Here is a 15,102-nt window from a genome sequence, read left to right as displayed (position 1 = left end):
CAAAAAATTGAATCATCATCCTGGTTTTCTCTACACTCTTTAGGAAAGAAAAGAAATTAATATGTAAAATTAGAAAGTAAATATAAGGAGTAACTATTATTTTAGTTTTTAAGATTTTGAGTCAAAATTAAAATTTTTTAATTTTTTTTGGTTCAAAATGATTTTTGTCATTTTACTTTGTATTAAAATCATCATTTTATTATTGAAAAGACATATTTACCCCCCAAAAAATATAAACTTACACTATTCTTTTCATCTCCAATTTTTATTCTAGATTTCTCCTTTTCCATCCTTTTTTCTAGTCTAGCAAATCTGGCAGTTTTTTCGACTACAACAGTGGCAGAGCATGTTAGCGACGACTAAGGTTGTTGAATGACGGTGATAACAGTTGAGGAACCTCTCACATGACCTTGTTATCCCTGCTTCTCTCTATCTCTCTCGTCTTCGTTTCTCTTCAAACTTTCTTCCGGTGACGACGGCGCGATGAGTCTACCCTCGCCAGCGTGACATCTCCTCCTATTTCTTCTCTTTTCTTTCTCTGCAATTGTCTCTTTCTCTTTTCCTTTGTTTATCTCTATTTCTCAATCTCTCTCTCTTTCTCGTTCTCTTTTCTTTATTTTTAATTAAATAAATTAGTTGTTGTGTTGTAATGGAAGTACCGAAAGAGCAGGAGTAAGAGTTAGTGTGGTGGAAGAGGAGAGAGACGGCTCCAATATAAGGAAGAGGAGAGACGATGGGATGGGTTTAGGGTTCTAGAAAGATAAGACTTGTTGGAAGAAAAGAGCTTGGGCTTGTTGGATTTGAGGAGCAAAGAAGACATGGTTGTTAATACTCGATTGCAAAAACGCAAGAGAAGAGAATACTAAAGAAGAAAATGGGGGAAGAGAAATGCAATGAATATTTTTGCCTCTTTCTGTCTCTCTCTAGCTCGCGTGCTCTTGTCTTTCTCTCCAGTGGCGTCGACGACTCTTCTCTACACCGATACCATGCTATCCTTCTCCTCTTTTTTCTTTCTCTTTCTTCTCTCCCGTCACTCCATTTCTCTTTTCTCTCTGGTTTAATTTTCTCTTTCTTTTTTTCTTTAAAAATATATATATATATATATAAATGTTGTGTGTTATTTTTGTTGTTAAATTTGATGTTGTTCTTGAATTTAAATTTAAATGTACTATTGTTGTTGAATATTGTATTTTTGAATTTGATATTAGTATTTGACTATTTTGTAGAGCAAGAGAGGTGGTGTTGGTGAATAGTGATATTGGAGTAAGAATAAATGTAAGGATATTTTTGTCCGTTAAAAATTAAAAGAACGATTTTAATATCAAATAAAACATTGAAAACGATTTCGAATTAAAAAAAATTAGGAACGAATTCGATTTTGACCAAAATTTTAAGAACAAAAACAGTAATTATCCTTAAATTTTACTATCTTTTGGGGTCAAATCACAACAAATATATATGAACACAAAAAAATCACAAAAATATATAAATGTTTTAAATGATGCTTGATTATTTTATATTGATATAATCGTAAGTAAACAAAAAAAAGTTATCCACTCAAGCAATTTTTAACAAGTTATTCCATGCTTTTTTTTTTGTATGGCTTTTTCTTCTTTATATGTGCATTACCGCTTTTTTTTTCTTCTCCTCATTTTTTTCCTTTCTCCTTTTTATTATCGTTGTCATTGTCATCGCCATCGTCACCACCTCCTTCTGCTTTTCTCGTTTTATTTTTCTCCTCTTTTTTTTTCTCTTCCTCTTTCTTTATTATTATCATCATCACTTTTATCGTCTTCTTCTTAATTAAATATCACAATTTAATTGTTACAAATGACACAGAAATTTTAGTGAATGATACCAACATTTTTAATGAATGACACAAGAAATCTTCAAAGGACCACAAGTCTAAAACCTTAACTCACTTAACTAACAAAATATATTAAATATGTTTTAGATTTAAAAGACACATTAAATTGTTGCAAATGACACATAAATGACTAAATGTCATATATATTAGTTCAATACCACACAATCAATTTAGTAATAACAAAAACACATCATTTAGTTAAAAATGGCACAATAAATCTTTAAAGAACCACAAATCCAAAATAATAAGAAAAGTACATAATTAATAAGAAAAGTACATAATTTAGTTGGAAATGACATGGTTAAAAAATTTGTGTGTCACGATTAAGAAATTATTGTGTTACAGATAAAAAATTTCTGTGTCAAAATTAAAGAACTTCCTGTGTTACGGTTAAAAAATTTTAGAGATATTTTTCTGATAAATTTTGTACAATTCAAAACTATTCCTCATTCTCCTCTTCTTTATCATCATCATCTTATTCTTTTTCTTTTTCATCTTCTCTTTCTTGTTTCAAATTTTCATAATTTTTTTATTTTATTTTACCCTCTTAACAAAAACTTGTGTCATGATTAAAAAGTTCCTATGTCAAAATTAAAATACTTTTTGTGTTATGATCAAAAAATTTTAGGGGTATTTTTCTGATAAATTATACACATTTTAAAACTTCCTCCTCTTTCTCTTCTTTTTTCTCTTCTTCTTCGTCATCATATTCTTTTTCTTTTTTCATCTTCTCCGTCTTATTTTATCTTTTCATAATTTTTTTTATTTTATCCTTTTAATAAGAATAAAAATAAAAAAAATTAAACAAAAAAATGCTATAATAATCCACCAAGAAGAGGAGGAGAAAAAAACAACAATAATAAAAGAACGACGATGAAAAAAAATATGCAAAAAAAAAGAAGAAATGCAAAAAAAAAATGAGAATTTTAGGTGCATAACTTTTATTGAGTATGAACCAATTTAATTGATAAAAAAGTTTGAGCATGTAAAAAAATCACAAATAAACACAAAAAAGATCGATAATCTAAACTAAGAACACTAAAAAAATGAAGTAAAAAAATATATATTATTGTATTTATAATTTATACTTTATAGAGTTTCAATATTTTGATTTAAAAATAATTAAAAATTCTTTAAAAAGTTTGACACAATACACATGTTACCATTAAAATTGTGCCAACAAAAAGGGGTATAATACCTTTCAATTATATGTACCAAGTTTGATTTTTTTTTAAATTTTTAATACAAGTTATCTAAATTTAATATTTCCACGAGTGCCTTTTGCAGAGGTGTTTGTGTTATAAGTTTTTTATTTTATATTTAGTAAATTAAAAAAATTATATGTTTGTATTTACAATTTTTAAAAGATAGGAGTATTTTTGAAAATACTTAAGGTGGAATTTTTTAAAGATGATTTGTGCTTATCAAAATTAAAAAGTCTAATACAACTTCATATATTAATTAATATCCAAATTTAATTCTTACATTAATGTCTATTATAGTATTTTTAAATTTTTGAAACTATTTTACCAAATGCTATGCTTATTGAAAGTCATTTTTAATTTAACTAGTGTAAAATTCACACTACGCACGGAATAAATATTGATCTATAGTAAAAAGTTTGTTGGTGCATGTTCATTGATACTAATAATTGTTACTTTTAACTTAAAAAGTCTTCGTGTATAAAAAATTATTATCCAATGTATAAGACTCTTTCAGCCTATATTCACTATAAGAAAAATATTGAATACCATCAGATTTATTATTGGATTTAGTGTCGGACATTAGTGATGTGTTTACCGGCGAATTCGGCAATAAATTGTCGGGTAAAGAAATTACCGTTGGATTTAGTTTTTCGACAGAAAATTAACCGGTAATAATTAAGGTAAAAAAAAAAGAAAAATTGGCGCGATCATTACTGTTGGATTTACTGGTAGATAAAATCTACCTGCCGGTAATCCGAATTAGTGGAATATATATTGCGTTTTGGTCATTCGCAAAACGTTACCGTCGGATTTATCCGCCAGTATATCCGACGGTAATCTTGTCCTAAATCCGAATTACGAGCCCCTCCCCCTCATTTCTAAACTACTCTCTCTCTAACCTTCTCCTCTCTCTCCCCCCCCCCCCACAAACCACCTCCAGCATCCCCTCCTCCAACGTCGACCACCACCAACAGCGTTCAAGGACTGCGTAGACTCTTTGTGTCGCGTTGGTCACTCTATTGCCGCTGTTTGCGTTGTTCCCACCACTGCTGCCGCCGCCACTGTTGCCATCGTTGTTGACGTTGCTTCCTGTATTGCTAGAGTTGGCTTTTTCCTCCCTCTAGGTATGTTGTCCCCTTCTCCTTGTTCCTACTTTTTTTATTTATTTAAAAAATTCTAATGCAGTCCTGCTGTTTAGTCACTGCTGCTGCCACTTTGTCTTCTGTGCTGCCACCACGCTAGAAAAGTCCTATGCTCCGCACTGTCTCCAGGTAACTCACTAATTAGTTTTGGGTAGTTAAACTTTAAACCATAATTTATTTAATTTTAATCTGCTATGTATTAAAAAATTTGCAATTAGGATGCTTGTATTAGAGATTTAACTATTTTTCAGATTTAGTTCATATATTAGTTTAGATTTAGGATCTTTTAATTCTATTTTCGTTTAGGATTTTTTAAATTATGTTTTGATGATTCTATGTTTAAAATTTTGTTTATAATTTTGATTTTGAATTTTGTTTTGATGATTCTGTGTTTACTATTCTGAATTTTCTTAATTGCTTTTATTTTTGTGTATTGTTATGCAAGTGTAAAATCTCCAACTGCATTATTCTAATTTCTATTCTAGTGTTATTTGAGTTAAGTTTTTTAAGTTAATTTGTTGATTGTTTTTAATTGTCTAAGTTAATTTTTACTTGTTTATTTTTTAGTTAATTATTGACTTAATGTTTATTGTTGTTAATTTTCTAAGTTTATTATTATCTGAGTTAATTATTTTCTAAGTTAATTAGTTGATTGTTATTAATTGTCTGAGTTAATCTTAACTTGTTTATTTTTTTAGTTAATTATTGACTTATTATTTATTGTTGTTAATTTTCTAAGTTTATTATTATCTGAGTTAATTATTTTCTGAGTTAATTTGTTGATTGTTGTTAATTGTCTGAGTTAATTTTAACTTGTTTATTTTTTGAATTAATTATTGGCTGATTATTTATTGTTGTTAATTTCTAAGTTTATTATTATCTGAGTTAATTATTTTCTAAGTTAATTAATTGATTGTCGTTAATTGTCTGGATTAATCTTAACTTATGTATTTTCTGAGTTAGTTATTGACTTACTATTTTTTGTTGTCAATTTTTTAAGTTTATTAGTATCTGAGTTAATTAGTTTATTATTGTTAATTGTTTGAGTTAATCTTAACTTGTTTATTTTCTGAGTTAATTATTGACTTATTATTTATTGTTGTTAATTTTCTAAATTTATTATTATCTGAGTTAATTGTTTTCTAAGTTAATTAGGTAATTCTTATTAATTGTCTGAGATAATCTGAACTTGTTTATTTTTTGAGTTAATTATTGACTTATTATTTATTATTGTTAATTTTTTAAGTTTATTATTATATGAGTTAATTATTTTTTAAGTTAATTAGTATTGTATTTTCTAATTTATTAGTTAAAAAATTATTGAATTTAAATATTTAAAATTATATATTAATCTTTAAACAAATTTTTAAAAAATTCAAAATTTAAGTTTATGGTTGAATTTACCGTTGGTTAAATCTGCCAGTAGTTATTAATTTAATTATTAATTAATAATATATTACTGTCAGATTTACCAAAAAAAAATTCGACGGTATAATTATGTACCTAAAGTATCTTTTAAGGTTTATGAGGAAATATTATATCCTTAGTCTAATTAATTTTCATTTCACAAATCTTGCATAATCTAATTCAAGTTTTCAATAGCTCGATGCATACAAGATGTTGATTCGCAGTAAGCTACCTAAGTGACCGGAGCTATGTGAAATAGTGATATTACATTGATGTGTTTGAGTGCGTGTCATATTATTAAAGTTTTTGAAATAATTAGATCGAATGGTTAGATCGTTGCTTGACGACAAGTGAGTATAAAACCTTGAGTGAGTTAGCTGAAAGTCAAAGTTAATGGTTGAGCATGAATAAAGATGAGAATTTGAAAGGAATGGAGGTTGATGAGCTTTTTCATATAAGATAAAATGTCGGGAATGATGTAGGATATTTGAGTGAACTTAAAACGGAGTGATAAGCAAGCTAGAAAGCACCTAGTGATTGATTAGTTAAGGGAACAAGAGCGTTAGCCTGTTGACACATTATTTTTGCAAACACCTATCTTAAAAATTTGCACCTTATTGTGTTTATTCAAGTTTTAGTAAAAGTATTAACATCATATAACCTCTTTATTTTGAGCCGATCTTATAACTTCTACTTTATCCTATACTCTTTTCTTATATCTAAATCTTATGGATTGTCCGATATTTGAAATTTATGTAATATCTTATGTATTACTTTAAATTTTCGAGAACGAAAATTTTTATAAGATGGGTAGGATGTAAAATCTAGAATTTTCGAAAAATTCTATTAAGAGTTAATTTCAATTTATTTATTCATTAAAGACTTCATTTTTTTGAAATTATTTTATTAAAAGTATTTAAATCAAGTTTTGATAATTAAATTAAAAATTTTACTTATTGTTATAATTATTGAATAATTTTTTATATTTAAATTATAAAACTTAGCCGTGGTAAAAGAATAAGAATTTTATATGATTTAGTTTAATAATTGAGATTTTAGAATTTAATACTTTAATTTTAATAAGCAAGGAAAATTAATTATATTATCTTCAATTTTATATTAAAATACTTGATTAAAAGCCAATTAACAAATTGATAGTTAAGTAATATTTTTAAAATAATTTTAAATTAAATTATATTTTAAATTTATACATTATACCCTAATTTTATTAAAGTTACCCTAATCTATTAACCCTAAATTCCCAAATTAAAACCCATTAACCCTAACTTTAAATTACAAACAAAACCCTAATCCTAACCTCCTTGTCCCCACCGCCATGCCTCCACAGCTGCCATTCACCCCTTCCCTTTTTCTCTTCACGCTGCGCAGCCCCGAACCCCTTCCTCACTCTCTCTGCGTTTCACCCACTCACACACAAAACAGATACACTCATATACACGGAGAAGAGATCCGAGAGAGGGAGGCGCGTCGCCAGTAGGTCCTGGGCGCCGTCGCGTTGTCGTCGAGCTGGAGGGAAGAGTTGTCGCCGCCACGCCTCACCGCCACGCCTCGCCGCCAGTCGCCGCCATCGTCACCAACGATGGAGAAGGGAGAGAGAGACGAACACGAGGAGAGAGAGAGAGAGAGGGGGGGAAGCCTCTCGCATTGTTGTCGTCATGCTGGAGAGTTAGCAGTCGGGGAAGTTGCTGCTGTGAACTCACATTGCCTGCGCCTCCCTTGAGTCGACCCATCGCCACTGTGCCATCATCGCGCCGTGGATCTGCTCTGTCGCCGAACTGAGCTATGGAAGAAGGGTCAGAACGCGACGGGAAGGGAGTCATCTTCTGCCACTATCGTGCCATGAACGCCGTCGTGGTGGTCGCCGTCACTGCCGGAGTTTCTTCTGCTGCCGCTGCCACTGTTCTGGTCACCAGGAATGGCGCGGGTGTTGCCGAAACCACCACCGGACGTGTCGCTACTTGATTTAGTCATTCTTCCTTTGTTGCAGTAAGCGTTTTCGTTTTAAAAAGTCCTTTAGTCACTATTCTATTATCTTACGCTGAGGTTTTGCGGCGTTAATTGCTGTAAGATTGAATTTCAGTTAATATATGTTGCGACTAGAGTTGTTGTGGTTGCTGTGAAAGTAGTTTGAAGCTGTGATTGTGGCTACCACTGTTGTGGTCAAAGAAAAAGGGGTTTTGACACGCTATATAGATTTTGGGTTTCGACTATTTGAGGTAGGGGCACTTTCCTTAAACTCATTTTATTTCCGAAAATTGTTATAAATCGATATCATTACGAAATATATATTTTTGTAATTTCGTAAGTCTTATGGATTGGTTTGAGTTGTTTTGGACCATTGTAATTATTTGCATGGTTGAATTATTAATTTTTTGAGGATATTGAATAATTTGGGTTATTGATTGAATTTTGTTAAATTGGTGGTTGTCCTTGATTTTCTTGAGATTTGGAAATGTTTTGATATTGGAAATGAGTTTAATTTATTGAAAAGAATTTGAGACATTGGATTTGGATTATTGATTTATCGGGGATGATTTTTGAGAAATTGAAAATAATTTGAGATATTGAAATTGGTTTGATTTTGAAAATGATTTAAAAGAGTTTAAGAAATGTTTGGATGGGACCTGAAAAGGGTGGTAGAGTCCGAGGTTTAAAGGGGATGTTGCCGAAATTTTTATAAAAACTGAAAATTTTGTTTGGATGGTTATTTAAAAATACTTGGATTTAAGGGTTATAAGGCTTGATTTTGAGTTATTAAGAAAATGATTATGTTTTGAGTTTGAAATTATTGATGGATGCAATGGGAGGAATGATGATGATTGAATTTGAATGAAGGATGATGAGGATTGATTTTAAAGTATGATTTTTAAATAAATTAAATGATATTGACTTTAACTCCTCGAATTCTCCCATGGACATGCATATATATATATATATATATGAATTGAGCTTGGGATTTTTCCATAGAATATTAAATTATTGAGCTTGTAGTTTGACTCCATGGAATATTATTGAGTTTGGTGTTTGACTTCATGGAATATTATTGAGCTTGGAGTTTGACTCCATGGAATATTAAATTGTTGAACTTGGAGTTTGACTTCATGAAATATTATATTTGAGCTTGGAGTTTGATTCCATAGATATTATTTTTGAGCTTGGGGATGCGCGTACAGAGGGACTGTGCAATAGTTAGTTACCAGGACATGTCGGGTTGGCTGTATAATCGACAGATGAGCTCATTAGCCATAGGACAGACATGCATCATATGCATTTGTATGCTTTGCTTGAGTTTGAATTTTTTTTGTTTTGCCTAATTGTTAAATTGTTATTAACTGCTATTTAAGTTATTTACTGTAACTGCTATCTATACCTATAATTTTCTTATCTATTTTGCCTGTGTTTGTTCTGATGTGGTACTTTTGAGATTATTGGTGATGAGATAATGATTGTGTTCATTGATTATATGATGGTCTGAAGGCTGTGATTGGTTTTTAATTGAGTTATTAGTAAAGTATGAAAAATCAAGCTGGTTCAGCATAGACTTAATAAACCTATGTTTGGAATAGGTTGGTCATTCATACAATCTAGGAAGCTGATTAAGATTTTCTTACAAGGAAAGAAAGATTTTGAATTTTTTGAAAAATTAAACATTGTTTCTTTGAAAAAGTTTTGGATGATTAGTTGTTGATTTTTAAAATATTCATAGAACGAACGATAATCACTGCCTTGAAATCAAATCTTCTCTTTAAGCGTATCTTCTTATAACAATTCTTAAACCCTCTACTGAAAACCTTTTTGAGGAAAATATTTTCACTCCCTATAGAAATTCTTTTTCAGTGACAGGTTCAGGAAGTTTTGGCATGAAGGCGCGATTTGAACTACAGAACTTTACGTATATATATGTTTTTATTTTCTGTATATGATTTAGTCTTAGATTTTATTTTGCCCCTTGTCATTTGTCATTTTGAGAATTTAGAGGTGCAGAACTTGTATATTAAGAAGTTTTGGATAAGTCTATGTATTTATTATTACGTGAATATGATATGTGACTCTGTAATTTTAAAGTAAAGACTTTTCGCTTTCATAATTAAAAATTCGGTTCATATTTGTGAAGGCTCAATATTAAATAAATATAGTATCAAATTAAAGGATTAGAGGTAAGTAATGCCTGAATTTTTGGTACGATGATGTTAACTGTTAGTAAATAATTATCAATGAGATTTATTCTGTCAGATTTATTCTGACGATAATTCCAATAGTAAATATATTTTCAATCGATTTGTTTAGTAATTTTTACGGTAATTGCTCACGTGTAAATAATATTTGTTTAAAAAATAAGTCTATATAACTCAAAGCTTTATATGTAAAGATTCGTGTAATGAATGGTGTTACGATGGGTAACCGGAGATTAATAGGCTAGACTCGTTGGGTTGGCCCAATCGTCTGAGGGAGGAAGCCTCCGAGCAGGTTTGCGTTTGGGAGCCTCTGTCCGACTTGTACGTGAGAGAGAATGGGGGGTGGTACCTGCAAAGATACTCTGATGCTTAAGTCAGCAAGGGTCTAAGCAAGTTTAGAGAATATTGGAACTTAGAGATACTTGAGGGGTGTCAGTGTATTTATAGTGGTGAACCAATAACCACCGTTGGAGTAGTTCCACCTTTTAAGGAGGATAACCGTCCCTTTATCTTAGGGAAGTTGAGATATGACTCTTGGGAGTGGGTTGAGAGATTTTAGGGGCAGTTACTTATTTGAATAAGTGTTATCTGCTAGCTAACCCTCGTTCCCGACTTTCTTATGGTGGAGCCTGTGTCAAATCCGACCTCTTGTAAGGAGGTCGGTTGCGTGGGGAAGCCAATCTATGGATTGGACCTTTTTATCTTATTTGGTCCTGGGACTTAGTGTTGGGCCAGGGTATGAACAGTGCCCCTACTTGAGTCCAAGATTTTTTGTGAGTTGGGCTCGAGTATGTAACTCGGGATCGTAGCCGACTTGGTGAAGAACCGACGTAATTTTTTAGGAACCGACGTGATTCAAATTTCCTCAAAGATTTAGGACTGCCTCTGCCTTTGGTTTTTTGATGGATTTTCTTATCTCTTTTTGGTATTCCTCATACTCAATTTTCTTCTATTGAGTTTCCATAACTTAGGTTATTTTTGCGATGCATTTCATTTCTTCTCAGTTTTTACGACTTATAAGTCGAATACTTTCCGAGTTCTTTCATGATCTACTTTTATAACCTCTTTACACCGACTTGTACCTCGTCGTTTTATTCTGACGACCATCTAGGTCGGTTCATGGGATTTTCACGTTTTGTCGAGCTTAAGTCGGCGCGTTTCGTAGAAAAAGTGAGAATAATGTAAAAAGGAACTTATAAAGAGATATGAAAAAAAGATCTTTATTTACTTGCGAAGGTACTTTTTGCTACTAAGGGTTTTGACAATTTGTCCCCCCTTAGTCCACACTTTGATGCCTCGTTAAAAACCCCCTTCAGGAAAACCCTTTCTTTGAAAAAACCATGAAGTTGGGAAAAGAGTACATCATGGAGCGGAGTTCGCTTTTAACTATAGTACCTTTTCATATTACAAGCATGCCACGACCTAGGTAGCTCGGCGCCGTTTAAGTCGGTCACATTATAATAGCCTTTTCCCAAGACCTCACTAATTTTGTATGGTCTTTTTCAATTGGCAGCAAGCTTTCCATCCCCAGATTTATTGACTCCAATGTCATTTCTAATCAAAACCAAGTCGTCTGGGGTGAAACTTCTTCGAATGACTTTTTTATTATATCTGGTAGTCATCATTTATTTCAATGCTGCTTCTCTTATCTGGGCTTGTTCTCGAACTTCAGGGAGCAGTTCAAGTTCTTCTTTATGCCCTTGTATATTTCCAACCTCATCGTAGAAGCTCACCCTTGGACTTTGTTCGGAAGGGAGTTTCCCCTATGGCAGACTGAGGTGTAGTCCGATAAGCCCAAAGTACTTGTGGGAGTTCTTCAGCCCAAGCTCTCTTTGCATCTTGCAACCTTTTCTTCAATCCTGCCAGTATGACTTTGTTAGCTGCCTTGGCTTGCCCATTTGCTTGTGGACGTTCTACCAAGGTGAACTGATGCTTGATCTTCATGCTGGCTACTAGGTTTCTGAAGGTTGAGTCGGTGAACTGAGTGCCATTATCAGTGGTGATGGAGTGAGGTACTGCATTCCTTGTGATAATGTTTTTGTAGAGAAACTTCCGACTTCTCTGGGCGGTGATGGTGGTCAATGGTTCTGCTTCTATCCACTTCGTAACGTAGTCTACCCCACTATTAGGTATTTTATTTGTTCAGGCGCTTGGGGGAATGGTCCTAACAAATACAATCCCATTTTGCAAAAGGCCATGGAGAAGTTATACTAATGAGCTCCTCGGGGGGAGCAACGTAGAAGTTTGCATGCATTTGGCATGGCTGGCATTTCTTCACGAATTCTGTAGCATCCCTTTGCAAAGTCGGCCAATAGAACCCAGCTCGGATGACTTTTCTAGCCAAGGACCTCGCTCCAAGATGATTTCCGCAGATACCATTGTGAACATCTTCTAAGACTTCTGTCGTCTTTGAGGTCAGAATACACTTCAACAATGGTGTTGATATCCCCCTTTTGTAGAGGATATTTTTCACCAAAGTGTAGTTTTGTGCTTCCCTCCGGATTTTCTTGGCTTCTTTTTTCTCTTTGGGTAGGATGTCGAATTTTAAGTATTCGATTAAAGGATTCATCCATCCGAGGTCTAATCCGGAGACTTCAAGGACGTCTTGCTTGGCCTTTGTTTTTTCTATAGAGGGTTCTTGGAGAGTTTCTTGGATCAGGCTCTTATTATTCCCTCCTGGTTTGGTACTTTCTAGTTTGGAGAGGGCGTCTGCTCTGCTGTTTAGATCCCGAGTTATATGCTTGACCTCGGTTTCTGCAAAGCGACTAAGATACTCCAAGGTTTTATCCAAGTATCTCTTCATATTGGGGTCTTTAGCCTGATACTCTCCATTTATTTGGGAGGTCACCACCTGAGAGTCGCTGAATATCACTACTTTTGTTGCACCGACTTCTTCTGCCAGCTTTAATCCTGCAATCAAGGCTTCATATTCTGCTTGGTTGTTAGAAGCTGTGAATTCAAATTTGAGGGAAACTTTTATCTGCGTTCCCCCTTTGTTGACCAGTATTATGCCTGCACCGCTTCCTATTTTGTTTGAGGATCCATCTATGTATAACTCCCATGTAGTGGATTCTTCCTCTTGGTCTCCTGCATATTTTGCTACGAAGTCGGTGATGCATTGGATTTTTATTGCCGTCCGAGTTTCATACTTCAAGTCGAACTCGGATAGCTCTATCGCCCATTGAACCATCCTACCCGCAATATCCGTCTTCTGGAGGATTTGCTTCATGGGTTGGTTCGTTCGGACTCTTATTGTGTGAGCTTGAAAATAAGACCGTAACCTTTGAGAGGCTACTATTAAGGCGTACGCAAACTTCTCGAGTTTTTGACCTTAATTCAGGGCCTTGTAGAACTTTGCTGGTGAAGTATATAGGATGCTTCCCGACCTCGTCTTCCCATATTAGGGCTGATGCTACAGCTTTGTCTGCTACGAACAAATACAGGACGAGTTCTTCCCTCATTTTGGGTCGGGTCAGAATGGGAGGTTGGCTTAAAAACCTTTTGAACTCCTGGAATGCTTCTTCGCACTCAGGAGTCCATTCGAACTGGCATCCTTTTCTTAATAGAGAGAAGAGTGGTAGGGGTCTTAGTGCTGATCCCGCCAAGAACCTGAAAAGGGCGGCAAGTCGGCCATTCAGCTGCTGGACCTCTTTTAAGCAAGTCAGACTTTTCATTTCTAGGACTGATTTACACTTGTTGGGATTAGCTTCAATTCCTCTTTGTGTAATCATGAATCCTAGAAATTTTCCAGCCTCTACTGCGAAGTTGCATTTTGCGGGATTTAGCCTCATCCCATGCAACCTTATGGTGTCGAAGACTTGCAAGAGGTCTGCCAAGAGGTCGGTCTCATCCTTGATTTTTACTAGCATATCGTCAATATAGACTTCCATCAATCCCCCAAAGTGAGGTGCAAACACCTTATTCATCAACCTTTGATATGTGGCTCCAGCGTTTTTTAGCCCAAAGGGCATAACCACGTAACAATAGTTTGCCCTAGGCGTGATGAATGATGTTTTTTCTTGATCCGGTCTGTACATCGGGATTTGATTGTATCCCGAGTAAGCATCCATAAACGACAAGTATTGATACCCTGAGCTGGAATCTACTAGGGTATCAATGCTTGGAAGTGGATATAGGTCTTTAGGACACGCCTTGTTCAGGTCGGTGTAATCGACGCACATCCTCCACTTGCTGTTTTGTTTTTTGACTAGCACCACATTTGCCAGCCACGCTGGATATTCGACCTCTTTGATGAACCCGGCTTCTAGGAGTGCTTGCACTTGTTCTTCCACCACTTGAGCCCTTTCAGGTCCGAGCTTCCGCCTTCTTTGTTGAACAAGTTGTGATCCGGGATAAACTGATAGTTTGTGTGACATGAGTTCGGGATCTATCCCTAGCATGTCGGAGGCTTTCCAGGCGAAGAGGTCGGAATTTTCTTGTAGGAGTTTTATAAGTTTCTCCTTCAACTCTTCTTTCAGGTCGGCTCCTATATTGGTGGTTTTTCCTTCCTCTTTTCCAATCTGTACCTCCTCAGTTTTTCTCCCGGGTTGTGGTCGCAACTCTTCTTTGGCTCTGGCCCCTCCGAGCTCAATTGTGTGCACCTCCTTTCCTTTTCCGCTTAGGTTCAGGCTTTCATTGTAGCATTTCTTTGCGAATTTCTGGTCTCCCCTAATGGTTGCTATTCCCTCTGGTGTTGGAAATTTCATGCAAAGATGAGGGTGGATACCACTACTCCGAGCCGATTTAGGGTAGTTCTGCCGATTAAGGCATTATAGGCTGACCCCACATCGACGACTATGAAGTCGATGCTTAAAGTTTTGGATTTTCCCCTTTTCCAAAAGTGGTATGAAGGGGTATATATCCCAGTGGTTTTATTGGTGTATCCCCTAGTCCATATAAGGTGTTAGGGTAAGCTCTTAACTCCTTTTCATCCAACCCTAGCTTATCGAATGCTGGTTTGAAAAGGATGTCAGCTGAGCTCTCCTGATCTATCAAGGTTCTGTGAAGATGGGCATTGGCAAGAATTATAGTTATCACAACTGGATCATCATGTCCAGGAATGATTCCTTGCCCATCCTCTTTGGTGAACGAGATGGTTGGAAGGTCGTGAGCCTCGTCCCCGACCTGGTAGACTTCCTTCAAGTGCCTCTTGCGAGATGACTTTGTGAGGCCGCCTCCACCGAACCCTCACGAGATCATATGTATGTGTCTTTCCGGGATCTGTGGTGGTGGATCTCTTCGGTCCTCGCCGTCTCGCTTCCTTTTTCCATGATGGTCCGACCTTT

The sequence above is a fragment of the Arachis ipaensis genome, chromosome B10 (assembly GCF_059453495.1).
Source record: "Arachis ipaensis isolate K30076 ecotype BB chromosome B10, ASM5945349v1, whole genome shotgun sequence".
NCBI classification, from domain to species: Eukaryota; Viridiplantae; Streptophyta; class Magnoliopsida; order Fabales; family Fabaceae; genus Arachis; species Arachis ipaensis.
This window is presented reverse-complemented; position numbering follows the sequence as displayed.